Source organism: Lemur catta, chromosome 10 (assembly GCF_020740605.2).
Source record: "Lemur catta isolate mLemCat1 chromosome 10, mLemCat1.pri, whole genome shotgun sequence".
NCBI classification, from domain to species: Eukaryota; Metazoa; Chordata; class Mammalia; order Primates; family Lemuridae; genus Lemur; species Lemur catta.
This window is the reverse complement of record NC_059137.1, coordinates 37603241-37629606: the sequence shown is the minus strand read 5'-3', so window position 1 is coordinate 37629606 and position 26366 is coordinate 37603241. Positions and strand designations below refer to the sequence as shown.

The 26366-nt window shown below is 43.3% G+C and overlaps 1 protein-coding gene and 1 non-coding gene across 2 annotated transcripts in view; one reads left to right on the top strand and one right to left on the bottom strand.

Annotated features, from left to right (window-relative positions):
- Window positions 1-10049, bottom strand: part of UBAP2 (ubiquitin associated protein 2) — an 85457-nt gene extending 75408 nt beyond the window's left edge. The window contains exon 1 of the mRNA XM_045562965.1: window positions 9957-10049. The gene's annotated coding sequence lies outside the window, so the exon portion shown is untranslated. The remainder of the gene's footprint in view (window positions 1-9956) is intronic.
- A 10249-nt stretch (window positions 10050-20298) lies between these two features.
- On the top strand, window positions 20299-20358 carry LOC123646768. The gene has a single exon (XR_006738021.1). It is a non-coding gene; the product is annotated as a U7 small nuclear RNA (small nuclear RNA).
- Window positions 20359-26366: the final 6008 nt, after the last annotated feature.

The following is a 26366-nucleotide window of genomic DNA, read 5'->3' as shown; positions in this document are numbered from 1 at the left end:
GGAGGCTGAGACATGAGGATTGCTTCAACCCAGGAGCAGTGAGCTATCATGACACCACTGCACTCTAGCCCAGGCAATAGAGCAAGACTCTGTCTCAAAAAAAAGAAAAAAGAATCTCAAGTGATTTGGGAGGCCCAGACTAGCCAGCAAGAGGAAGTCCACACCCCTAATCCAGGAGAGAATAAGGCAGCCAGGGTGCCAAGGAACTCTCAACTATGAGACCCAATTCCATGCTGTTCAACTGCTTGTGCCCTGCACGCCAACAGCTGACCAAGCTAATACTTTTATTCTCCACAGCCGCTAAGGGCAGAGTCAGGCCTCTAGCAACTAGGGGACAAGGTTGAACTCCCCTACACCCACACTTGGCTCACAGAGGAACCACAATGTTATCTGCTGTCCCATGTACATAACTTGCCCATGGAAAAGATGAGTGCTGGTAAACTTGAACATTACAAGACATCAAAATTTATTTGGTATAGTCACGTTTCTCTTTCAGGTTTACCTAAGGTCAGAGAGGGAAAAGTACTTAATTGCCTATAACTGCTTCCATACATCTGTCCTATTTCTATCCTGCATTTCTCAGCTCTAAACCCTGTCTTTTACCCAGTAGCTACTTGGGATTCCTTGCCCTCCAATCCCTTGAAAAATACCTCAATATTCATAACCAGTCTTCACCACTACTTCTAATGGCCCTCTCTCTCCAAAAACAAAGCCTATACTATACAGCATTTCTCAAGATCCATCAAGTTATAAGAATACTGTACTTTAGATTACATTCAAACAAGTACCTTTCAAATAATACCAGAATGATACCTTCCTTAGAGAGCGTTACTACTCTATAGACAAGGGCTAGTAAAGGGTCTGTATTTAAAAAAAAAAAAAAAAAAAGACTATAACCAAGTCAAAAAAGAATTTCTATAAATCATCCACTTGCCAGAACGTAATATTGCTTCCTCATAAATCCACTAATGATAATTCTTGTTAAACACACACATATTATCTAGTTTTCTTTCCTGCTCCACTTACATCAGATTCTGTTCGCCTTCCTATGCATCATCTTCTGGACTTGCTCCCCCAGAATTTGTATCCACTCACATACACAGTGGCACATTTACAGTTTCCTTTTTGCTTTTAATTTCCATTTCTGAAAGTTTCCAAATTCTTCACAGGCTCTGGCAACAAAGACTTACTAAATAGTTATGCTATTATCTCCTGTCATGTTCTTATCCCATGGTTGCACAGTGGGCTTGAAAAACCAACAGAATTGCAAAACAAGTTAGAAGTCCAGAAAAACCACTCCATGAAACTAGAAAGCCTCAACCCAGGTTTGTCAGCAATTACATTATAGCTAAATGTGTCAGGCTATCCATGTCCAAATGTTAATAGTGACAATATCTCCAGAAGCATCAGGAGTTTCCCATCATCGAATGAAGTTTAATACCCTGGAATAGTGGCTCACTATCCATCACCATCCCTGGATGCAGAGTATAATCACTTAGAAAACTTGTAAAAAAAAAAAAAAATGAATCCAGGTCTCATTAAATTCAGAGTTGCACCCTTTTTTGGCCCTTCCCTCTGCTCTGACAGTGGGTCCAGCTGTCATCTCTGCCGTGAGTATCAAACTCTGTAAACCTATGTCTTGCTCTATAATCCTATCTTTCTCTCCTTAATAAACCTCATTTTTGTGCTTGCCTTAAAAAAAATCAGAATAGGGGCCAGGCGCAGTGGCTCACGTCTGTAATCCTGCCCCTCTGGGAGGCCAAGGCAGGTGGATCGCTCGAGGTCAGGAGTTCAAGACCAGCCTGAGCAAGAGCGAGACGCCGTCTCTACTAAAAATAGAAAGAAATTATCTGGCCAACTAAAAATATACATAGAAAAAAATTAGCTGGGCATGGTGGTGCATGCCTGTAGTCCCAGCTACTCGGGAGGCTGAGGCAGTAGGGTCGCTTAAGCCCAAGAGTTTGAGGTTGCTGTGAGCTGGGCTGACGCCACGGCACTCATTCTAGCCCAGGCAACAAAGGGAGACTCTGTCTGAAAAAAAAAAAAAAAAAAAAAAAAATCAGAATAGGACTCAGCTATCAATGTTGCTTTTAAAAGTTCTCCAAGCAATTGGTAGCTAAAAAGTTAAACATACAGTTATCCTATGACTAAGCAATTCCACTCCTAGGTACATACCCCAGAGAATTGAAAACATGTTCACCCAAAAATGTGTATGGGAATATTCACAGCAGCATGACTCATGAAGTACAAACAACCCAAACGTCCATTAATTGATGAATGGGTAAACAAAATGTGGTATTATCCACATAATGGGGTACTATTCAAGTACTAAAAGGAATGAAGTTCTGATACATGCTACAATATGGATGAACCTTGGAAACATTAAGTGAAAGAATCCAGTCACAAAAGACCACTTCTGTATATTTTATGATTCCATTATATGTAACATCCAGAGTAGGCAAATCCACAGAGACAGCAACACAGTGAGACTGTCTCAAAAAAAAAAAAAAAAAAAAGGACAGGTTTGGAAGTCAGACTTGGACTTCACAAATTACTAGACTCAAAGAAAATGTTTAATGTGGCTGGTCCGATGGTAGTGGGTTACCATAACTTATTAACATTAGTGTCACTAAAGTTGGTATTCAACCCCTCCCCTGCTAAATTTGACTGGCTTCTAAAAAAGAAAGAAAGAAAAAAAGGAGAAAATGTTTAATGTAGCTTACAGTAAGAACAACTTTGGCCAGGCACGGTGGCTCATGCCTGTAATCCTACCATTTTGGGAGGCCAAGGCAGAAGGATCGCTTGAGCCCAGGAGTTTAAGACCAGCCTAGGCCATAGCAAGACCCTGTCTCTACAAAAAATAAAAAAAAAAAATTAGCCAAGCACCTGTAGTGCCAATTTCTCAGGAGGCTGAGGCAAGTGGATAGCTTGAGCCCAGGAGTTCAAGGCTGCAGTGAACTATGATCATGCCACTGCACTCTACCCCAGGTGGCAGAGCTAGACATTGTCTCAAAAAAAAAAAAAAAAAAAAAAAAAACCTTTGCTTCTCTCCTGCTAGCTGCTACAAATAAACTAACAGTCAAGGCCAAAAAAAGATAGAATTATCATATGGTAATCAAAATAACAAATCCTAATAAAATTGAACTATGAATTCAAAATCCAAAGTGTTTTCACAAGAGAAACAATTGTAACTTCAGGAATTTGACCATACTTGATGCTATAGGAAGAACCCAGGAAAAGTAAGGGTCTGCGCCTCCCCACCTGCTCAAAGGAAAAAAAAAAAAAATTAACAGTTCTTTTCTGTCATTGCCAGCAAAATCCTGGAATCCTAATGCACTGGATTTAAACTGTGTCTTCCCACCAGAACGTGAGCACTTAAGGACAAGCACTATGCATTATTCATTTCTATCCTAGCTCCTAACATTGCTGACAACTGGCAGCAATAAATCTCTGTTCAAGCAAACCCCAATAGAGTGGCATGTATCACTGGCACGTGGGACAACTATCATTCAGCCCTAATCTGTAGTATCCTAAACTCTGAGCATTTCACAGAAATAACAGAATATACTACCTTTTTATTAATGTAATAGTTTGGCCTCATTGCCATACATCAAAAGAAACTTTCATCAGTGTTTCAAACCCTGGAGTCTGCACAGCAGTTAACAGAGTATTTATAGGCTTTCCAAAGGCCAAAGAAAGGTTTACCTATCCTACAATAAACCAGAAATTTACCTACCATTGGTGAGAATTATCTGACTAAATGACAACAGTGGTTATATCTTATTAGATGATCTGACTGGCAGTTATGTCCAATAAATAGCTGTGAAAATAATCACTTTAGAAATAGATTATCATTCAAGTGTACTTCAGTGACAGTATATAAATACAGAAACCCTAATTGGACAGGAATAAAGGCTGTAACAAGATAATTTGTATACAATTGGGAAAGTCTGAATGTGGATTTATATCAGATATTACTGATATCATATATTATATATACTACATTATTAGATCATTATCCATATTCCTAGAATGATTATGTACCTGTGGCTTTTTGTAAGAGAAGCTCTTTATTCTGAGGAGATACTTGCTAAGGAAATATTAAGGCATTAATGTCAAGATGCTTGCACTTTACTTTCAAATCATTTAATCTCAGGATAACGTATGTAGTAGATATAGAGAGGAAAGCCAATGTGGTAATATATTAAGCAGTAACTCTCAGGAAAAGGTATGTATACACGTGTTCACTACTCTTCCATTAGCTTTTATAGATTTGAAGAATCTTAAAAAATTGGAGGAAATCGGCCGGGCGCGGTGGCTCATGCCTGTAATCCTAGCACTCTGGGAGGCCGAGGCGGGTGGATCGCTCGAGCTCAGGAGTTCGAGACCAGCCTGAGCAAGAGCGAGACCCCGTCTCTACTAAAAATAGAAAGAAATTAGCTGGCCAACTAAAATATATATATAGAAAAAAATTAGCCGGGCATGGTGGCGCGTGCCTGTAGTCCCAGCTACTCGGGAGGCTGAGGCAGAAGGATTGCTTGAGCCCAGGAGTTTGAGGTTGCTGTGAGCTAGGAGGATGCCACGGCACTCACTCTAGCCTGGGCAACAGAGCAAGACTCTGTCTCAAAAAAAAAAAAAAAAAATTGGAGGAAATCAAACAAAAAAAGAATCAAAATGTAAAAAGGACAGAAAAACACACACACACAAATCAGGCAAGTAGAAGACTAAACATGATGGCAGAAATATATATAAAATATCTGTAATTACAATAGACATGAAAGTTCTCCATGCTCTAGTTAAAAAGTTAACACATTAACAAAGCAAAATTCAGCTATATGGTGTTCATAAAAGATATACCTAAAACATCCCACTACAAACTGGCTAAAACTAAAAATTAAGGCAATATCAAATGTTGGCAGGGATGTGGAAGAACTCTTATCCACTCAGTCTTGATAATTAAGTCCCAAAGCATGGCATATCCACTGCATGTATGAACTGAACTTCTTCCCTAGACATCTAAAATGGTATTAGTTATGTACCATCCTCAAGAGAATTGAGAAAACAGTCACTCAATTTTCTGTGTTCTGTGGTTCAGATGAAGAGACTGACTAAGAACTGTACAACACATGGGAAACAATTTAGCATTATCTAGTAAAGTTACACATACCCTACACACAACCCCAAAATTCCACTCTCAGTTACATGTAGTCTTCAGAAAATGGACTTTGTTGGGGGTTGAGGGGAAATGTCCACAAGAAGACAAGCATAATTTGTAATCACAAAAAATTAGAAATGAGGCCAGGCATGGTAGCTCACGCTTGTAATCCTAGCACTTTGGGAGGCTGAGGCAGGAGGATCGCTTAAGGCCAGGAGTTCAACACAAGCCTGGGCAACATAGTGAGACCGCATCTCTAAAATTAGCAGGCCATGGTGGTGGCACACTTGTAGTCCCAGCAACTCAGGAGGCTAAACCAGGAAGATTGCTTGAGCCCAGGAGTTCGAAGCTGCAGTGAGCTATGCTCTGGACACTGCACTCCAACCTGAGCAAGAGACAGGCCCTGTCTCTAAAAAAGAAAAAAGAGAGAAAGAGAAGGCACAGAAAGGAGAGAACAAAGGAAAGAGAAAAATAGAAAGAGGGAGGCAGAGAGGGAAGGACAGAATTTTAAAAGGTACAGAGGAAGAAAGACATCACTAACAAGAAGAAATTCTGAGCCTGTAAAAGTCTTCATAGGTATAATACCTAGGACCAACCTGATGAAAATACTGAGACATGAAAAAAAAAGTGTAAGTAGTTAAAGTACTAGGGGCAGGTCCAACGCAGTGAGTTATCGCAACTGTTCCAGTCAGTTACAGACTGAACTCTTTGTTCTACTTTCCCCCCTTCTCACTATTACACCTGACTAGTCTTAAAAAAAAAAAAAAAGTAGTAGGTATTTCTGGATTGTGCACATACAATATAACTTTAAAGGAAAAGTTCCTACAGTGACATCTAACTTAATAACAAGCTAGTAACACTAAGCCAACGGCAAGAAACAAAGTTATAGCAAAAAGTCTAAATCCAAATGAAATTTTCTCTTCTACAATCTTTAAATGTATTCTCAATGAAATTTTTTTGATATTAGACCCAATGAAATGTATATTCTATTAACTTATAGAGTTCCAAGTGAAGAAAACCAAGCAACATATTCCTGGCTTTTAAAAGAGCACTGCCAAGTCTAAAATGAAGCGTCTACCCCTTAATGCAAGTCCTACTGCATACTTTAATTCTTTTTTTTGAGAGAGTTTCACTCTGTTGCCCAGGCTAGAGTGCTGTGGCATCAGCCTAGCTCACAGCAACCTCAAACTCCTGGGCTCAAGCAATCCTCCTGTCTCAGCCTCCTGAGTAGCTGGGACTACAGGCATGCGCCACCATGCCCGGCTAATTTTTCTCTATATATTTTTTTTTAGCTGTCCATATAATTTCTTTCTATTTTTTAGTAGAGACGGGGGTCTCGCTCTTGCTCAGGCTGGTCTCGAACTCCTGAGCTCAAACAATCCGCCCTCCTTGGCCTCCCAGAGTGCTAAGATTACAAGCGTGAGCCACCTCACCCAGCCTGCATACTTTAATTCTGAATAGTTAACTGAGTTCCAACTCAAGTGAACTCTTAAGTCCACTATGAAAGTAAGTTATCTGAAATTGAAACTCACTCTAGTACAAGTTACACCAGTCAGAAATTCACAAACCTTACCTTCAACGCTTATACCAAGAAATTGCAAAACTAAAATAATTTTTCTTTAAAAAACTATAAAACAGGCCAGGTGCAGTTGCTCACGCCTATAATCCTAGCACTCTAGGAGGCTGAAGTGGGAGGCGGAGGCGGATCATTTGAGCTCAGGAGTTTGAGACCAGCTTGAACAAGAGTGTCTCTACTAAAAATAGAAAAAATTACCCAGGTGTGGTGGGACACGCCTGTAGTCCCAGCTACTTGGGAGGCTGAGACAGGAGGATCGCTTGAGTGACTTTGAGGTTGCTGTGAACTAGGCTGACAGCCCACAGCATTCTAGTACGTGCAACAGACGTACAACAGAGTGCAACTCTGTCTCAAAAAAAACCTATAAAACATGCAGCATCATCTTTAGGAGAAACACTGTCAAGAAAACTCCAGGCCGGGCAAGGTGGCTCATGCCTGTATTCTTAGCACTTTGGGAGACCCGAGGCAGAAGACTGCTTGAGGTTAGTTGTTTGAGACCAGCCTGAGCAACACGGCCAAAAACTCATCTCTGTTAAAAAAAAAAAAAAAAAATTTAAAAATTAGCCGGGCATGGTGGTATACTCCTTTAGTCCCACCTACTTGGGAAGCTGAAGCAGAAGGATCGCTTGAGCCCAGGCCCTAGAGGTTGCAGTGAGCTAGGATGATGCCAACACTGCACTCTAGCCCAAGCAAGAGTGAGAACCTGTCTTAAAAAAAAAAAAAAAAAAAAAAAAGGAAAGGTACCCCCCCTCCTTCAGACCACTTAAAACCTTCAAGACAGGTCTATACTTTCTGCATCTCTTTTATACTTAAGGGGGTATATACAGACACCAGTTCCCATCAAAACAATCATATGAAATAAACCCATTTTTCTCCATGTTCTACTATTTGTCCTCAAACAATAATTAAGTCACTCAAGCTAATATCAAGAGAGACACTCCTGGCCGGGTGCGGTGGCTCACGCCTGTAATCCTAGCCCTCTGGGAGGCCGAGGCGGGTGGATCGCTCGAGGTCAGGAGTTCGAGACCAGCCTGAGCAAGACCCCGTCTCTACTAAAAATAGAAATAAATTATCTGGACAACTAAAAGTATATATAGAAAAAATTAGCCGGGCATGGTGGTGCATGCCTGTAGTCCCAGCTACTTGGGAGGCTGAGGCAGTAGGATCGCTTAAGCCCAGGAGTTTGAGGTTGCTGTGAGCAAGGCTGACGCCATGGCACTCACTCTAGCCCGGGCAACAAAGTGAGACTCTGTCTCAAAAAAAAAAAAAAGAGAGAGAGACACTCCTGGTGATCACTGCACAAGCTGCACTAGTTACCAGGAAAGGGAAGCAGAGGTGTTAGTGTTGTTCCAACATAGTTCTAAAGACAACTCCATGTGACTACTGCTGGTCCAGCCCACATTTAAACAGAAGCCAGAGGAAACCAGAGCAGCAGGAAACAGGCAGGAGGGGCAATTACCACAACCCTTTCCCATGGCCTCATTCTCTCCCATGCCACCACTTCCAGTCTTATTTCAATCACAACAAAAACCTCCTTTTTCTTAAGTTTCATAATTATTGAGGATCAGAGGCAAAGGAAGCAAACGGGGGATTAAGAGCTGTGGGAAACAAGCAGGACAGGGATGTAAAAAAAAAAAAAAAGAAAAAAAAGACAATCTCTCATCACATGTGTCAACTAGCCATAAGTAGGAAAACCAGGAGGGGTAAACTGACAGCAAATCCAGAGAGCTGTGTGGGAAACTAATTATCTTTGCCTAATGATAAGAGAAGTCTCCACAGCAATGGGAGGATGGCCCTAGCCAAGGTGCTTTGCAGGCAGGTAAGGGATGCTGGTGTACTGGAAGACCCTATCATCTCCAGAGAGTGCAATTTATTCCTTTTCCTGAGATAGATGGGGACCATACCAATGTACCCACTCGATGCCTAGAATACAGGAGAGCTTTAGGTACGATGTTCATCTTCCTTCCACCTTTATTTGACAAAATGACACTAAAAAGGAAGTACAACTCATGGTAAAAAGTGAGGAACACACTAACTAGTGGCATACCCCATGATGAAAAAAGCGCTGTCACAGCAGAAGAGAAAAATATAAGAACTGGATTCACCCAAAAAGTAAATTACATACCCTTCAAGTCAAAGATGATCTTGGATACCTAATGAAGACCTTAAAAAGCTCCTAACTAGCCAGATGTGCTGACACTGAGGCAGAAGAATCTCTTGAGCCCAGGAGTTAGAGGCCAAGCTGGGCAACACAGGAAAATCCCATGTCTTAAAAAAATTTTTAAAAGCTCTCAACTGTTAGGATACACAGGTGCTGGAGAAAGATAGCCTAAATATTAGTAGACCATACACTGAATGTCCAATAGAGGTGGTAGTTAATGACAGCTTATGTCAAACAGGATATGAAAAAAATGATGGGATCAACCCCTAAAGCAAGGTTAAGAGCCCAGAGTGATGACAGTTGAGATGCCGGTGCAACTAATTAGATTAAAAACTGGCGGGGGGGAAGGAAAGTGGAGTGGGAAAGTAATTTAGAGGCAAAGAAACTGAGTTGTACTGCACCAATGAAAGAACACTGTATGTACTCTAACAGCTCTTCAGTTTACAAAAGCACTCTCAAATCTATAGTAAAGAATTGTGACACAAGCATACAACAGGAACCACGAGTGAAGAGGAAAACTGAGTCCCTACTGAGATCAAAGCCCTCCAAATAAAAAGGAGAAGTAGAACTGAACTATGCTTCGGGGTAAGCCGAGAAAGGTTACAGAGCGCAGAAGTTGGCTCTAAGAGGACCAGTCCCAGGACTAGCCATGGGCACGAAAGCTGAAAAGTGGCCAGGATAGGAGCGACAGCGTGGCGGGAGAGCTCCAGCGGACTAGCGGGGACCGAGGTGGGAGAGAAAACCACACCCTCCACGGCAGAAACCCGAAGGGGGGAGGGGAAAGCGCCCCCTGGGGCTGGGTGGGGCCCGAGCGACTAGGATGCCGGAAAGTAGGAAGTAGCACGGAGCAACCCGAGGGGGAGAGGAAGGAGGGAGTCCGGGCCCGGACACACAGAGGGAGCGTGAAACTGGCGCGGGAAGCTTGGCCCGGTCCACACGGCTGGGCGCTGGGGCAGTCCGAAAGACGCTGGGTGTTGAGAAAAGCTGAACCCTGGACTAGAAAGCACACGCTGCAGCACTGAGCGCCCTAGAACGAGGAAGGAGAGGGAGAAGGTGGCCATTACCGCTGCCGCTCTCGCTGGACCCGGGGCCCGCCGCCGCCGCCGCCGCTCGTTACCTGCCAATGTGCCTCTTACAAAGCGGCGGCGGCGGCAGAGGCAGCCCAGCCCGTCACGTGACCTTCGCGTCACGGGGAAGGCGGAGTCACTGCACGTCGCTTGCGCGCGGCTCCCCCGCCCGCCTAGAGAGCGCGTCGCCTCCTCCGGCCGCTGCCCGCACCCCAACCGGGCGAAGCCAACAGCGCGGAAGTTGAAGGAGACAAGGGGAAGGAGCAAATAAGGGAGATTTTGTGGCATTTCTTGTGCTCGAAGATATCGGGAGAGTGTTACCCACCGCATCCAGGGTGCCCGCAACAGCAGCTGCTTGTCGCGCCGTGATGACCTCACAAGGCACCACAGGTTGCTCCCCTGCGGCCGCCCTCCTCCCGTCATGTGATGCAGTCCAACCACTCAAGGCAAGCCTAGCCTCCCTAACGTCGCACCGGGGGGCTCCGACTCCCAACATGCTGCACGGCCAAGCGCCCACTTCCGCATCTTGCCCCCCGCGGGTTCATACACGCACCCCCAGTGACCTCAGCGGACTAGGCTGGCTTCCCGGTCCTAACACCAGTGGATGCTGCCTGCCAGGTGCTCAGCGCGGTTCCTGCTGGGAGGTGTGGTCCTCGCAGCAGCTGGGGCTCCACGACCACGTTTCTGGGCTCGCGCCCCGCCCCGCCCCCTGCGCGGGAAAACGCCAACGGCTCGCCCCGAAATCTGCGGCTCTAGGAACCTCCCCAGGACGGAACGCCCTTGCGACTTCAGTCTCGTTAAATGTTGATCGAGTTTTGCACTTCCAAGCCTCTTCCGCGTGAAAGGACTAACATTTATTGGACGCCGTCTATAGTCATTTTTATATCATATGATCAATCCCTTGAGTCTAAGATTGCCCCGCTTAAGAGGCTAAGAGAGTTGTATATGGCTGCAGAGACCTAAACCGGCATTTCTGTCTTTGCAAATTGAATGATTCACCTTTCAATAGGATCTGACAGGGTGGGCGTGGTGGCTCACACCCATGTAATCCAAGCACTCTTGGGAGGCTGAGGCCTGGAAGATTTCTTGACGCCAAGAGTTTGAGATCTGCCTGGGCAACATGGCGAGACCCCACTACTCTAAAAAAAATTAAAAATTTTTTACATGGAAAAAAAAAATTTGATCGGTTAACTCCAGCAATTAAGCATAAATAAGATAATGGTTTATAATTGTAGCATAGTGTTTTAGAGTTGAAAGTATTTTCTCATTTACCGGCCTATTTGATTCTCACAGGTGGTCTCCCAGGGTAGTTAGATACAAGGACTTTGCAGTCTCAGCAGGCCTTACCTCAACTGAAACTTTCCACTGTGATAAATAACTTCACCGGGTTGTGAAAATTAAATGAAATTATATAAAATACCTGCTTGTCACATTGTAAACCCTCAATAAATATTAGTAATTATGTTCACATTCTGTTTGTACCCTTTGGGCCCAACAGGTTTAAGTATGATAGAAAAGGAATTAGCTTATACTGAAATCTGTGCAGGGAAGTATACTAATAACTAACTTGCTAGTTACTAATAGACTTGTTTTCAGTTAAATTACTTTAACTAAAGCAGTTGAAACCTTAAACAGTCCAGTACAGCTCAAGGGAAGCCTTTGTTACTCATCTAAATTGATCAAAGAATGCTGAGGCTGTGCCTTTAACAAATGGAACTTATTATCATGACCATTCATGTGTAGACTATCTTAGCTCTCCTCTTTTGTCAGGGAGCTAGAATTGTGTCTGGTCAGTTCTGTCTTCCTGTTCTTTGCATTCCTGCATTATAGAAATGTGTGGGAGAGTCAAAGATAGAAACCAATCTTGAGGCAGGGTGAGGTGGCTCAGGCCTGTAATCCTAGCACTCTGGGAGGCCGAGGCAGGCAGATCGTTTGAGCTCAGGAGTTCAAGACCAGCCTGAGCAAGAGCGAGACCCCATCTCTACTAAAAATAGAAAGAAATTATATGGACAGCTAAAAATATATATATAGAAAAAATTAGCCGGGCATGGTGGCACATGCCTGTAATCCCAGCTACTCGGAAGGCTGAGGCAGAAGGATTGCTTGAGCCCAGGAGTTTGAGGTTGCTGTGAGCTAGGCTGACACCAGGGCACTCTAACCCAGGCAAGAGAGTGAGACTTTGTTTAAAAAAAAAAAAAAACCCAACCTTGAAAGTCAGATACTTAATGGACAAAGCAGGATAAAGGATTCTGAAACGATTTATAGAAACTTGATAACAGTGGCTGTCTCTGAGGAGTTGGAAGGAGGTTTATAATAGAGGGTGCTGGCCCAACAGGACTGAAGTTTTAGTTTTTTACATGGAGAAGTTACTAATGTATTACTTAAGTAAACATTAAGAAGGCCCAGGCATGGTGGCTTATGCCTGTAATCGCAGGACTTTGGGATGCTGAGGCAGGAGGATTGCTTGAGGCCAGGAGTTTGAGGTTCCAGTGAACTATGATTAGGCCACTGTACCCCAGCCTGGGCAACAGAGTGAGACCCTGTCTTTAAAAAAAAAAAAAGAAAGAAATGGGAGACCAGAGACCATGTGTTAGCTCTGTGACCTTGTACAAACTGTCACTTCTCCAGGCTCATATTTCTTCTTTTGTTAAATTCATATTCAAAAACATCTGCCTTTTCTGTGCCAGGTATGCTGTGTTGGGGGAGAAGTCCTACCTAGGACCTAGGATCAGAAAAAATAAGGGCATCAAAGCCCTAAAATCTCACCGGTTACAGTTTTTAGGACCTGGATGCAATGCAATACAATTATGCTCTCCCCTTCTCCCCACCTCCCCAAGGGATATCACTCTCCTTTTCCACCCTGCCTGACTCTGAGACATTGACTCTAAAATTAATTTTATATCCTGTGACTGCAAAGGACAACATCATTTCTTTTCCCAGTTTTTGTTTGCTTAAGTCTTCTTGGCTAGACTGAAGTGAGCACACGTCATGGAAAATACTCTGGAGAAATTCTCAGAAGCCTATGCAAATGGTAGCAATAAGATAGGTGGGTGGAACCAGTTATTCTTTTTGGGTTTTGTTTGTTTGTTTAGAGATAGCATCTTCTATGTTGCCCCTGGCTATTCACAGGCATGATCATAGCATACTACAACCGTGAACTCCTGGACTCAAGTAATCCTCCTACCTCAGCTTCCCCAGGAGCTGGGACTACAGGCATGTGCCACTGCATCTGACTCTGAAGTCAGTCATTCAAAGTTGAGGCCCATTCTCAGAAATAATCAGTAATCAATGGCTAAGATTTAGGAAGATACAATCAAGGCATGTAAACTCCAAAGCACAATTTTCACAGCGTAGATAAAGGTAATCACAGTTGAAGTCTAATCTACTCATCTATAGTAAAATATATGATCACAATCAAATGCATTATACCCTGCCTGAAGAATGTGATAACTGAGGGAGAATAGTCTATACAGAATCTTAAAAAAAAAAAGTGAACCTTAAGAAGCAAAAATATAAACTGGCAGGGAAAAAAGATGGCCTAAACCAACACATGAAACATTTTAATCCCCCTGGCAGATTTCTGCCTTTATCAGATAGAGGTAGGTGTTTCATGCCTATTAGCCATAAAGATCACCAAGATTCCCTGACCTGTGTTCCACGTTGCCAAGCAACCTGTTGATTAGAATTTGGCTTCTCATTAAGACTCTTCTCTGGAGAAGTGACTATATTATTAACCAAAGGACCATATGTTATTTTGCTTGGCCGACAATTAGTATACTGACAATGACAATTTGGAATATACCCTCAGTTCATGAGGTACATTTATGCCCAAAGCCAGCTGAGCTGTGGGCATGCTGACCCTTTAATACAGCAACCAAAACAGTTAATGATACTGCCTCTGTGTGATACCTTTTGGAATAGCCAAAAGGACTCCCAAAGTCCCAGCTACTCAGGAGCCTGAGGCAGGAGGATGGCTTGAGCCCAGGAGTTCAAGTCCAGCCTGGACAACATAGTAAGACCTCATCTCTAAAAAAAAATAAAAATAATTGAACAGAAATTTAAGGAGAAATCAAATAGTTGTGTATTCACAAAGCATCTTCCTCAAAATAGTTGTTAATTACTGTGGTGTTTTAGCATATCCCCACAAGTTCTTTGATAATCCTTTCTTTAAGAGGTAGAACTTGGCCGGGCGCGGTGGCTCACGCCTGTAATCCTAGCTCTGGGAGGCCGAGGCGGGTGGATCGCTCGAGGTCAGGAGTTCGAGACCAGCCTGAGCAAGAGTGAGACCCCCATCTCTATTAAAAATAGAAAGAAATTATCTGGCCAACTAAAAATATATATACAAAAAAATTAGCCGGGCATGGTGGCTCATGCCTGTAGTCCCAGCTACTCGGGAGGCTGAGGCAGTAGGATCGCTTAAGCCCAGGAGTCTGAGGTTGCTGTGAGCTAGGCTGATGCCACGGCACTCACTCTAGCCCGGGCAACAAAGTGAGACTCTGTCTCAAGAAAAAAAAAAAAAAAGAGGTAGAACTTACTCCCCATCACCGCAAATGTAGGCTGGACTTAATAACTCATGTCTAACAAATAGAGAATTGAATGGGAAAATGAATAACTTTACAATGGAAAGACTTGGCAGACACCACCTTTACCAAGTGATCAAAGTTAACATCACAGTAAGAAGTCGTGTTGATAACATGTACACCTGCCTGATACGAGGCAATGTGAAAGGCATATCACCTGTGTGGCATTCTCCCCCAAAATTCATATCCTGGGTATAATTGTGAGAAAAAAGCAAAAAACTCAAATTGAGGGACATTATGCAAAATACCTGACCAGTACTCTTCAAAAAGTGTCAAAGTCAGCTGGGCACGGTGGTTTGCACCTCTAGTCCCAGCTACTTATATTTTGTTTTGTTTTGTTTTGTTTTTTAGAGAGATGGGTCTTGGCATGTTGCCAAGCTGGTCTCAAACTCCTGGCCTCAAGCAATCATCCCACCTTGGCCTCCCAAAGTGCTAGAATTACAGTCAGTGAGCCACTGAGCCACCTCACCCAGACCACCTTTTCTATTCAGACTCTCAAGGGATTGGATTATGCCCACCCACATTAACAAGGACAATTTTCTTTACTCAGTCTACTGATTCAAATGTTGACCTCTTCCAGAAACACTCTCACAGGCACACTCAGAAAAAAATGTTTTACCAGCTATTTGGGCATGACTTAGCCCAGTCAAGTTGATACATAAAATTAACTATCACAGCTATCACATCTAAAATATTGGTACTGAGATATCCCAGATTCAAAGTATGTATTTCCTCACATTAAGGTACTAGGAACTGAAGTTTCTTCCTAGTATAAGACCCATAGAGACACAAAAAAAATTAATCAAACAGTCGAAGCTAGGGCTGGTTGCAGAGGCTCACACCTGTGCCTGTAATCCTAGGACTCTGGGAGGCCAAGGCAGGAGGATCGCTTGAGGTCAGGAGTTCAAGACCAGCCTGAGCAAGAGCAAGACCCCGTCTCCACTAAAAATAGAAAAATTAGTCAGGCGTGGTGGCAGGCGCCTGTAGTCCCAGCTACTGGGAAGGCTGAGGCAGGAGAATCACTTGAGCCCAGGAGTTTGAAGTTGCTGTGAGCTAGGCTGACGCCACGGCACTCTTAGCCAGGTGACAGAGCGAGACTCTGTCTCAAAAAAAAAAGAATACATCTAATCAGCAAATAGATGGAAAAATGTTTTACTTCACTAGAAATTGAGTGCAAATTATAACAATAATACACATTTTGCCTACCAAATTAATAAGGAGTAAAAATAATGATGCTATGCAATGCTAATCAATATTTAGTACAAGAGGCACTATCTTATTTGGCTAATAGGAGTACAAATTGGCATAAACTTTTTGGAAAGCAAAATGTCATAATATATTAAAGCATCCAAATCAATTCTGGTACTCTGCCCTAAGGAAGTAACTTTAAATATGGAAAAATTGTTATGCAGAAAAAACATTTCTCACACTTTATTTATAACAGCAAATATTGGAAGTCTTACATATCTGACTGTAGAGGAACAGTTAAGTAAATGATGACATTCATACTAGATCCCATATTATGCAACCTTTATAAATAACATTTACAGAAAACATGCCAGAACATGGGAAAATGCTCGCTATATACTTTTAGGTATAAAAAGCCAAAATCACGTCTATGAGTAAATAAAACTATGTAAGAAGACTAAGCGTAGGAAATAAAATCTATAAAAATACACCAAAAGAATAGTGGTAAAATGGGCCATGTTTAGATAATCAGAAATATAGATGACATCTTCTACATTTTCTAACTGCTTTTTATACTCAGGTCTTACTTTTATGATCTAAATGATGTTTAAACAAATATGTAATGCTGGGGTATTAAAGGCTATATATATACTTTAGAGAGGAATCCAGGATATATAAATATGAACATAATAACTTATCAGAGAAGATCAAATTTCTAGGATATTATGTACTGAATTATGTCCTCTCAAAATTCATATGTTAAAGTACCACAGAATGTGACTATATTTGGAGATAGGGTCTTTAAAGAGGTAATTAAGGTTAAATTAGGTCATTGAGGTATGCTGTAACCCAATATGACTAGTTTCCCTATAAGAATACTTCATTAGGACACAGACACAGAGGAAAGACCCTCTGAAGACAGAGAGAAAAGACAGCCATCCACACGCCAAGGAGAGAGGCCTCACAAGAAACCAAACCTTGATCTTGGACTTCTGTCCTACATAATTGTGAGGAAACAAATTTCTGTTGTTTAAGCCACACAGTCTGTGCTGCTTTGTTATGGTAACCTGGCCAAACTAATAGAGATGGGATGTTAGGATTCTACTAAGCATACTAAGCAGGAAGAATAGGTGGGTGGCAAGTTGTCATCTTCCTTCCCCTTGGAAGAAATTTTTTTTTTTTTTTTGAGATAGGGCCTCGCTCTGTTGCGCAGGCTGGAAGGTAGTGGCATAATCATAGCTCACTGCAACCTCAAACTCCTGGACTTCAGTGATCCTCCTGCTTCAGCCTCCTGAGTAGCTGGAACTACCCAAGTAGCTGGGACAACAGGCAAACACCACAATGCCTGGTTAATTTTTCTATTTTTTTAGAGAGACAGGGTTTTACTCTTGCTTAGGCTAGTCTGGAACTCTTGACCTCAAGCAGTCCTCCCTCCCAAAGTGCTAGAATTATACCTGTGAGCCACTACACCCAGCCTGAGATTCTTTTCATTCTGGTAATTCCACAGTTTGGGAAGTAGAAAGACCTAAGGCCATTAATTGCCTGATAAAGAACAGAATAGAACCTCCAATCAGTAATCAGTGGTCCTCAAGGTCAAAGACATCATTTAACATATATATGGTTTCCTTCAAAGATGATTGCATATCCTTTTTTTTTTTTTTTTTTAGACAGGGTTTTGCTCTGTCACACAGAGCTGGAGTACAGTGGTTCATAGCTCACTGTAACCTGAAACTCCTGGGTTCAAGCAGCATATACATCTTTTACAAAGTGAGTCCTTTTTTAATGTATAGAGAAATTGTATTTTAAAAACATGTCATTCCTCTCTGTTTAAAAATCAACAATTTAGCTGGGTGCATTGGCTCATGCCTGTAATCCCAACACTTTTGGAGGCCAAGGCAGGAGGATTGCTCAAGGCCAGGAGTTCAAGGCCATCCTGGGCAACATAGTGAGATCCCATAAAATTGGGGCTGGGCGTGGTGGCTCACGCCTGTAATCCTAGCACTCTGGGAGGCCAAGGCAGGGTGATCTTTTCTGAGCTCAGGAGTTCGAGACCAGCCTGAGCAAGAGCGAGACCTCATTTCTACTAAAAAAATAGAAAGAAATTAGCTGGACAACTAAAAAAATATATATATAAAATTAGCCAGGCATGGTGCCACATGCCTGTAGTCCCAGCCACTCAGGAGGCTGAGGCAGTAGGATTGCTTGAGCCCAGGAGTTTGAGGTTGCTGTGAGCTAGGCTGACACCATGGCACTCTAGCCTGGGCAACAGAGTGAGACTCCGTCTCAAAAAAAATAAATTAAAAAAAAAAAAAAAAAGAACAAAAAAATTAGCCAGGCATGCTGGTGAGTAGCACATGCCTGTAGCCAAAGCCATCAGGCAGGCTGAGGCAGGAGGATCGCTTGAGCCCAGAAGTTTGAGGTTGCAGTGAGTTACAGATGATGCCACTGCACTGTAGACCAGGTGATAGAAAAAGACCCTGTCTCAAAAAAAACTTTTTTAAAACTACAGCTTAACAATTATTTACATAGTGTTTACAATGTATTAGGTATTATGGTAATATAGAGATGATTTAAAGTTTATGGGAGTATGTACATGGGTTATATGCAAATACTACCCCATTTTATGTAAGAGACTTGAGCATCTGTAGATTTTGGTCTCCTGGGTGAGGGGTGTGTCTTAGAACTAATCCCCCAAGGATAATACCCCTCAGATACCAAGAGACTGGGTGACTAGATTGACTATATTTATTGAGCATGTGTGAAGTGCAAGCCCAGTACAACATGATTTACAAAAATTACTTTACTTTCCCACAGCAATTCTGAAGTAGATACTGTATCATCATACTTACCCCAGAAAGAGTTAATGCAAAGTCATACTGCTACCAAGTGGCAGAATCAGGATTCAAACCCAAGTCTTCCTAATTCCAAACACGGTACTTTATTTTCTCCAACACCATTAGTGTTGATGCTTTTCTCTCCCTACAGCATTAATTTTCTTTTTTTTTTTTTTTTTTTTTTTGAGACAGAGTCTCACTTTGTTGCCCGGGCTAGAGTGAGTGCCGTGGCATCAGCCTAGCTCACAGCAACCTCAGACTCCCGGGCTTAAGCGATCCTACTGCCTCAGCCTCCCGAGTAGCTGGGACTACAGGCATGAGCCACCATGCCCGGCTAATTTTTTTGTATATATATTTTTAGTTGGCCAGATAATTTCTTTCTATTTTTGGTAGAGACAGGGTCTCACTCTTGCTCAGGCTGGTCTCGAACTCCTGACCTCGAGCGATCCACCCGCCTCGGCCTCCCAGAGCTAGGATTACAGGCGTGAGCCACCGCGCCCGGCCAACATTAATTTTCTTAAAGACAAGGACTATGCCTTTCCATGTCTATATTTCTAGCACCTAGCACAGGATCTAGCTCGTAATCAACATACTCAATAGATATTTTAAAACTAAAGAGTGATGTTTTTTTTTTTTTTTTTTTTTTTTTGAGACAGAGTCTCGCTCTGTTGCCCAGGCTAGAGTGAGTGCCGTGGCATCAGCCTAGCTCACAGCAACCTCAGACTCCTGGGCTTAAGCGATCCTACTGCCTCAGCCTCCCGAGTAGCTGGGACTACAGGAATGAGCCACCATGCCCGGCTAATTTTTTTTTGTATATATATTTTTAGTTGGCCAGATAATTTCTTTCTATTTTTGGTAGAGACGGGGTCTCACTCTTGCTCAGGCTGGTCTCGAACTCCTGACCTCGAGCGATCCACCCGCCTCGGCCTCCCAGAGCTAGGATTACAGGCGTGAGCCACCGCGCCCGGCCAAAGAGTGATGTTTTTAAAGAGTTGTAAAATGTCTGTTTGTACTTCCACATTTTGCTTACAAGCAGGAGGTGGAAACCAATATACACCACATGTACCCAAATGAGAACTTAACAAATTTTAGATATGGAAGGAATCTAGGCAAGTTTGACCTCATGTTTATTCCATGTCCACTATGTGCCCAGTTGTGTTCTGGGTGCTGTGAATGAATTTTAAAAATCCTTGACACAATGTTTCACAATGCTAGCACAGTACTGTATGTGCTAAATAAACGTGCTGAGAAAAGGAAGAAACAGACTAGAAGAAGGTGGGTGGGCAGATATTCCAGGAGAGCAGGAATTCCAGGTAGGGGAAATTGTGTGAACAAACAGAGAAGTCCAAGGTAGATTCAAAAACCAATTTGCCTAGCACTCTGGGAGGCCGAGGCAGGAGGATCGCTTGAGGTCAGGAGTTCGAAACCAGCCTGAGCAAGAGCGAGACCCCATCTTTACTAAAAATAGAAAGAAATTATATGGACAACTAAAAATATATACAGAAAAAATTAGCCGGGCATGGTGGCGCATGCCTATAGTCCCAGCTACTCGGGAGGCTGAGGCAGAAGGATCACTTGAGCCCAGGAGTTTGAGGTTGCTGTGAGCTAGGCTGACGCCACGACATTCTAGACTGGGCAACAGAGCGAGACTCTGTCTCAAAAAAAAAAAAAAGCCAATTTGGCTAAAGGGAAGTTTCCTTCAGAGTTGATGTAATAGAAGATAAAACTGTAGAGATCAAATGTTACAACTCTTAGAATTTGTCTAACAGGTTTTCCAGTTTTCACTGGAAGATCCCTTAAAAAAAAAGAAGTTATAGAGGTCAGTAGTATTTGATGGATAGTGTCTTACATGCCAGGCTAAGTAATTTATTTCTCCTGTGTCTAATCTCTGTTAAAATCTTCCTTCCATAAAAATTTGAATGTTAATAGGGGTCTGTAGAAGCAGAAAAACCTGCCTAGAGACACTGAGGAATTAAGTTCTAATAGTGGAATGACAGGTGGTGGGGTTGATATTTTAGATGAGGAGGCCACCCCCTCAGATCCTCTGCTGATATGGCACCAGTTCTGCCGACTTGAGGGTGGGCCAGCTGTGGTTGCTAATGAAGGCATATTTTCGTTGAGCTCTCACTTGCCTGTCAACTTTACATTAGTAAACTTGAGCAAAATTTTTCTGTTGAGCTTCCAACAATGTACACAGGGTAGTGCCCTAGAGAAATCTGCTCTGATGAGAGTAAGTATAATTCCCAGCCTAGCACGGAAAGAAAACACACCCACAGCACCCTAGGGAGAGAAGGAGGGGCTTGACAACCTGTTTAACCCAGACCTTCCCTGACATTCCCCCAGACAAACAATAATCTCCTAGCAGCTCGGGCCTCCTTTCAGGCCAAAGATAGTTCAGTATGGCCTTTTGCAGGAACAGAATGGCTACACCTGTTGGCTTCTTAAAGTAAGATCAAATGCCTTTTGGTTGAAGGGTAAACCAGAATACTTGGACATTTCGGACACCAAGCTCTGCTATAGGGAAAATTGTGAAGTAGGTCATAGATCTGGAAAATGACTCCTGAGCTCATCTCCTTCAGCTTCCTGACAAGCAAGGAGGAGGATCTGAGGCCCAGAGAGATTAGCTGTTATTCTTTCCTTTCCTTAGGTTGCCCCGTTGACAAACGATTATTGTGGTCTACTAAATAAATGCCTGAGACTGTTTAAGGCAATGGGGAGACAAATCGAGTTTGTCTTCAAGGTTGTCATAATCTAGCAGATAAACAGATGACACAAATTCTTCAAGTGTATGGAAATAGAGAATTAATTGTGCCAGAAGATGGGGCACCAGCTAAGGCTCCGGAGAGGAGAAACTAAGTGCACAGGATATGCAAAGACTGAGGTTTCCTATGTTAGGAAGGAGAAGAGTGAAATTTCTCCCGTTAGGTTAGGTCAGGTTGCCTGTTAACAAGGTACAAATTCCTGAAAGAAATTCCACTGTACTCCAGCTCTGTGTGACAGAGCAAAACCCTGTCTCTTAAAAAAAAAAAAAGAGCCTCACTCAATTTTTCAAGCCAGATAATGCTCTAGATCCCTGGTCATTATAGGACATGGAGATGTCCAGGCCTGGTCCAGTCAGCTGAGGCTGTGGGTGGTAGTAGGTCATGTGACATGCCCAGGGCTGCCCCTTCAGTAGGGACCATCAGTGGCCATGGCAGGTATTAGGGGAAGGTTTTCCTGGTTTCTGAAGTATGAATATAAAGGAGTGAGTTCCTAAACAGTTTAGAGACACCTTCAGCCAAGGTCCCCAGGCTTTGATGGGATGCACTTCCAACAGGTGGCTGGGCCTTAAAAAGAGAAGCTCAAAGGCCGGGTGCGGTGGCTCACGCCTGTAATCCTAGCACTCTGGGAGGCCGAGGCGGGTGGATCATTGGAGCTCAGGAGTTCGAGACCAGCCTGAGCAAGAACGAGACCCCGTCTCTACTAAAAATAGAAAGAAATTATATGGACAGCTAAAAATATATATAGAAAAAAATTAGCCGGGCGCATGCCTGTAGTCCCAGCTACTCGGGAGGCTGAGGCAGAAGGATTGCTTGAGCCCAGGAGTTTGAGGTTGCTGTGAGCTAGGCTGATGCCACGTCACTCATTCTAGCCTGGGCAACAGAGTGAGACTCTGTCTTAAAAAAAAAAAAAAAAAAAAAGAGAAGCTCAGAGGACCAAGTCTGATTCTACTCATAATGTCATCACTGAACTTTTTTTTAGGGCTTTATGGCCTTCAGACTCAATGAAGATCAAGTAATATTATAACTATCCTCATTTCTCTGGGGATCACTTGGAGAAGCAAAACCTGGGATAAAAGGTGAGAGACAGGGAGAACGAGGAGATGGGCAAGAAGAAACCAAGACAGAATCCCCAAAGGGTTGTCTGCCCCCACATTTTCTGTCGTGAGCACTTCCGGCACTACGCTACCTCCCCCACCCTCCTTCTTTACCCTTATTACAAACTAGCACTTTAAAAACAATTTCTAAGGCTGGGCGCGGTGGCTCACGCCTGTAATCCTAGCACTCTGGGAGGCCGAGGCGGGTGGATCGCTCAAGGTCAGGAGTTCAAGACCAGCCTGAGCAAGAGTGAGACCCCCATCTCTACTAAAAATAGAAAGAAATTATCTGGCCAACTAAAATATATATAGAAAAAATTAGCCGGGCATGGTGGCGCATGCCTGTAGTCCCAGCTACTCGGGAGGCTGAGGCAGTAGGATCGCTGGAGCCCAGGAGTTTGAGGTTGCTGTGAGCTAGGCTGACGCCATGGCACTCACTCTAGCCAGGGCAACAAAGTGACACTCTGTCTCAAAAAAAAAAAAGAAATTATATGAACAACTAAAAATATATACAGAAAAAATTAGCTGGGCATGGTGGCACATGCCTGTTGTCCCAGATACTCAGGAGGCTAAGGCAAAAGGATCGCTTGTGCCCAGGAGTTTGAGTTGAGGTTGCTGTGAGCGAGGCTGATGCCACGGCACTCTAATTCGGGCAACAGAGTGAGACTCTGTCTCAAAAAAAAAAAAAAAAAACCATCTGTCCAAAAACCATCTGTCCAAGCATGTTCCCACCATAGAGACTTTGTCCTTGCTGGACACTGCACATGGCTCAGTCCCTCAGTTCATTCAGGTCTCTACTCAGTTGTCTTATCAAAGAAAACTTTCCTGACCACCCATTGAAGAAAGCACATTCACCTTAATACATATGCATTTTATATAAGTTACACCGAAACACACACACACACACACACACACACACACGCACACAGAGAGAAAAAAACTACCATTTATTAATACGGGAAATACCCAAGAAAAAAGGGGTTTACCTTAGGGATACCCAAGAGTGGGAATAGGACCCATCTGGAAGTTGTTGAGCTCCAAGGCTGTCTGGGGAGTGATTCCTCCAGCTTTATCCTGGGGCTCCCTGTGCATCTGCATCTCTATCACTTTCTTAAATCTCAACAACCAAAGAGAAACAAGCCCTGACTTGTAGCACTTGCTGATTTCTGTTGTGTAAATGTCCCCGTCATAGCCTATTTCAAGCTATGGGATATATTGAGCTACATCAGTCTACAATATAATCCTGGAAGTGAAAGAGTGAAGTAGTGGAGCCCACAGACTCTGGGGCAGCCAAGTTTCATGTGTAAAATGAGATAATACTAATGCTTCTTCTATGAGGTTGTTATGTGGATTATACAAGTTAATATATGAAAAGCACTTAGAGTAGAGCCCAGCATTATGTACTGTTCAGCTATTATTAGCTCTATTCCTTTATTGTGTAACCTTGGGCAAGACCCTTCCTCTCTCTGGATCTTAGTTCCTTCATTTTGTAAAACAAAGAAGTTTTTTTGTTTGTTTGTTTGTTTTTGAGACAGAGTCTCACTCTGTTGCCCAGGCTAGAGTGTCTTGGCTTCAGCCTAGCTCACAGCAACCTCCAACTCCTGGGCTCAAGCAATCCTTCTGCCTCAGCCTCCCGAGTAGCTGGGACCACAGGCATGCACCACCATGCCCGGCTAATTTTTTCTATATATTTTTAGTTGTCCAGCTAATTTCTTTCTATTTTTTTAGTAGAGACAGGGTCTCGCTCTTGCTCAGGCTGGTCTCGAACTCCTGAGCTCAAACGATCCACCCGCCTCAGCCTCCCAAATGCTAGGATTACAGGCGTGAGCCACCGCGCCTGGCCCAAAGAGGTTTTATTATAAAAATTTGTCAAAGTCCTTCCAGCTCTAAAAATCCTAGGGCCATCTAGGACTAAAGGGAAATCTCCGCCTCCCTCTCTAGTTTATAAGCACTTTTCCTGAAATCACAGGTACAAGGGTGGTGCCAGAGTTAGCCAGGTGGATTCAGTCCAAAGTGTAAAGTTAAAATTAATTGTCAGCTTTGGCCTCACTTAGTCTGGGAAAACTCTGTGGGGCCAAAACTTGCCAGCATCTGGGACTCTTTTCCTCTAACTGGCAGCTCCAGGTGCTGGTCAGTTCTGGCTCCTTCATTTGTACGCCTGCCAGCAGCCTTTGTTTAGGAACTTCCTGATTCTCCCCTGCTGAGTAAGGCTCTAGGAGGAATGCCTTTTTCTTTTCTTTTCTCTGTCTTAATGGAGAGAAACAGAAATAGAAAGAAAGAAACAGAAATACAGAGAGAGACCCAGAGGTATCATTAATAGAAAGAGAGAGACTGAGAAAACTAGGAGAAAGATTTCTCTGACTTTTTTTGTTAAAACGAGAAGACAAATACAAACAGCTGAAGATAAAATAACAGCTGATTCCTACCACAGCTCTGGAGGATTTCTTGGAAAAGATCTTGTTTAAAATAAATATACATCCAGTACAGATGGAGGTATTTCTTGCCTTTTCCTTTGCTTCTAATTGTAGGGTATTTTGAACATGCAACCTCCCCCAACCCAAATGCCCAATGGAATAATCTTACATATTTTTCCATTCAGCCTCATATTCTCCTGGTTTTTTTTTTTTTGTTTTTTTAAGGCTGGTCAAGTGAAGCAGTGGGAGTGGAGAAGGAACAAAGGAATCTGTAACTGGTTGCGATCAATTAGTTGTAAACACCACTGCACTAGACCAACCTTTCCTAGTTGAATTCTGAAGGAGCTAGAATTATCATCTTTTATCATCTTAGAACTAAAGATTCTAAGAGCTAAAAGTGACCTTAGCACGTCCCTCCTCTCCCTACAATATTTTACAAATGAGGAAACTGAGGCTCAGAGAGGTTGGGTAATTTGCCAAGGTCCCACAATGACAGAGCTAGGGTAGGTAGCAGTCCATAGATCTCAGTGGTATGATACATGTCCTATCTATCTGCACCCTAGCAAGAAACAGAGGGATAATTGACTAGAGTTTGATAAAGGAAAGGCAACCAGAAATGGTGCAGTGCCCCAGGGCCAGTGACAGTGGGGATACCTGATCACTACTGGGCTTGAGGGGACAACAGGGAGCAGAGAACAAATGGAAAGGGCTACCCAATCGGGGTCTGCAGTGACCTCGCTTTTAGGGAGGTGGGGTGTGCAATAGGGAACAAATAACCTCATGTCCCTCTCCTCTCTCCTAATCTCCACTGGGTGAAACTAACCAGAAGGCAGAGGACAAGAAAGCCTAGTCACAGAGACCAAACAGAGGTACTGAGCAGGGGAGAGGGCAGATCTGGAAGGGTACATGGGAGCACACCTATGATCACTTTGAGGAATTTCAAACAATGCTATTTATGTCCCATAATTGGGCTTTGAAGTGTACAACACAGCAAGGCTCCAGGAACATAAGATACAATAGGAGTTAAGCTGCAAGTTAGGGCACCAAGCTGTCGAGTACTGACTGAAGCAGATGGATGGAGGTTTCCAGGGGCTGCTTTGCTCCTCAGCCCAACAATGACTCCAGTCAGACCTGGCGGACATGCAGGTGACTTAGGCCCTGCCCTCAAGGGACCTGAATCTTCCAGGGTGTGGGGGAAGGCCTGACCCTCTGTGACTGGTCCTGAGACTTGCTCCTGGAGACCTTCATGATGGTGCCGGGTAGAGGAGGCAGGGAAAGGTTCTCCAGCGGGGTGACTTTCTGGAGAGTCAAAGGTGATACTAACTATAAAAAGGCAGAGAGGAGCTGGAGACAGAGATCTGTCCCGGGACCTGAAAGGAAACAGTTTGGTGGGAGCTCATGGAAGCCTGGGAGACCCTCTCCTCCCTCCTCAGGGTAAAGTCACCTCTCCAGGGACCTCCTGGACTTGACAGATCCCTTCTGCGCTGTGGAATCCTATCTCCTCCTCCCCCAACCCCTCCACCTCCCTCCTCTGA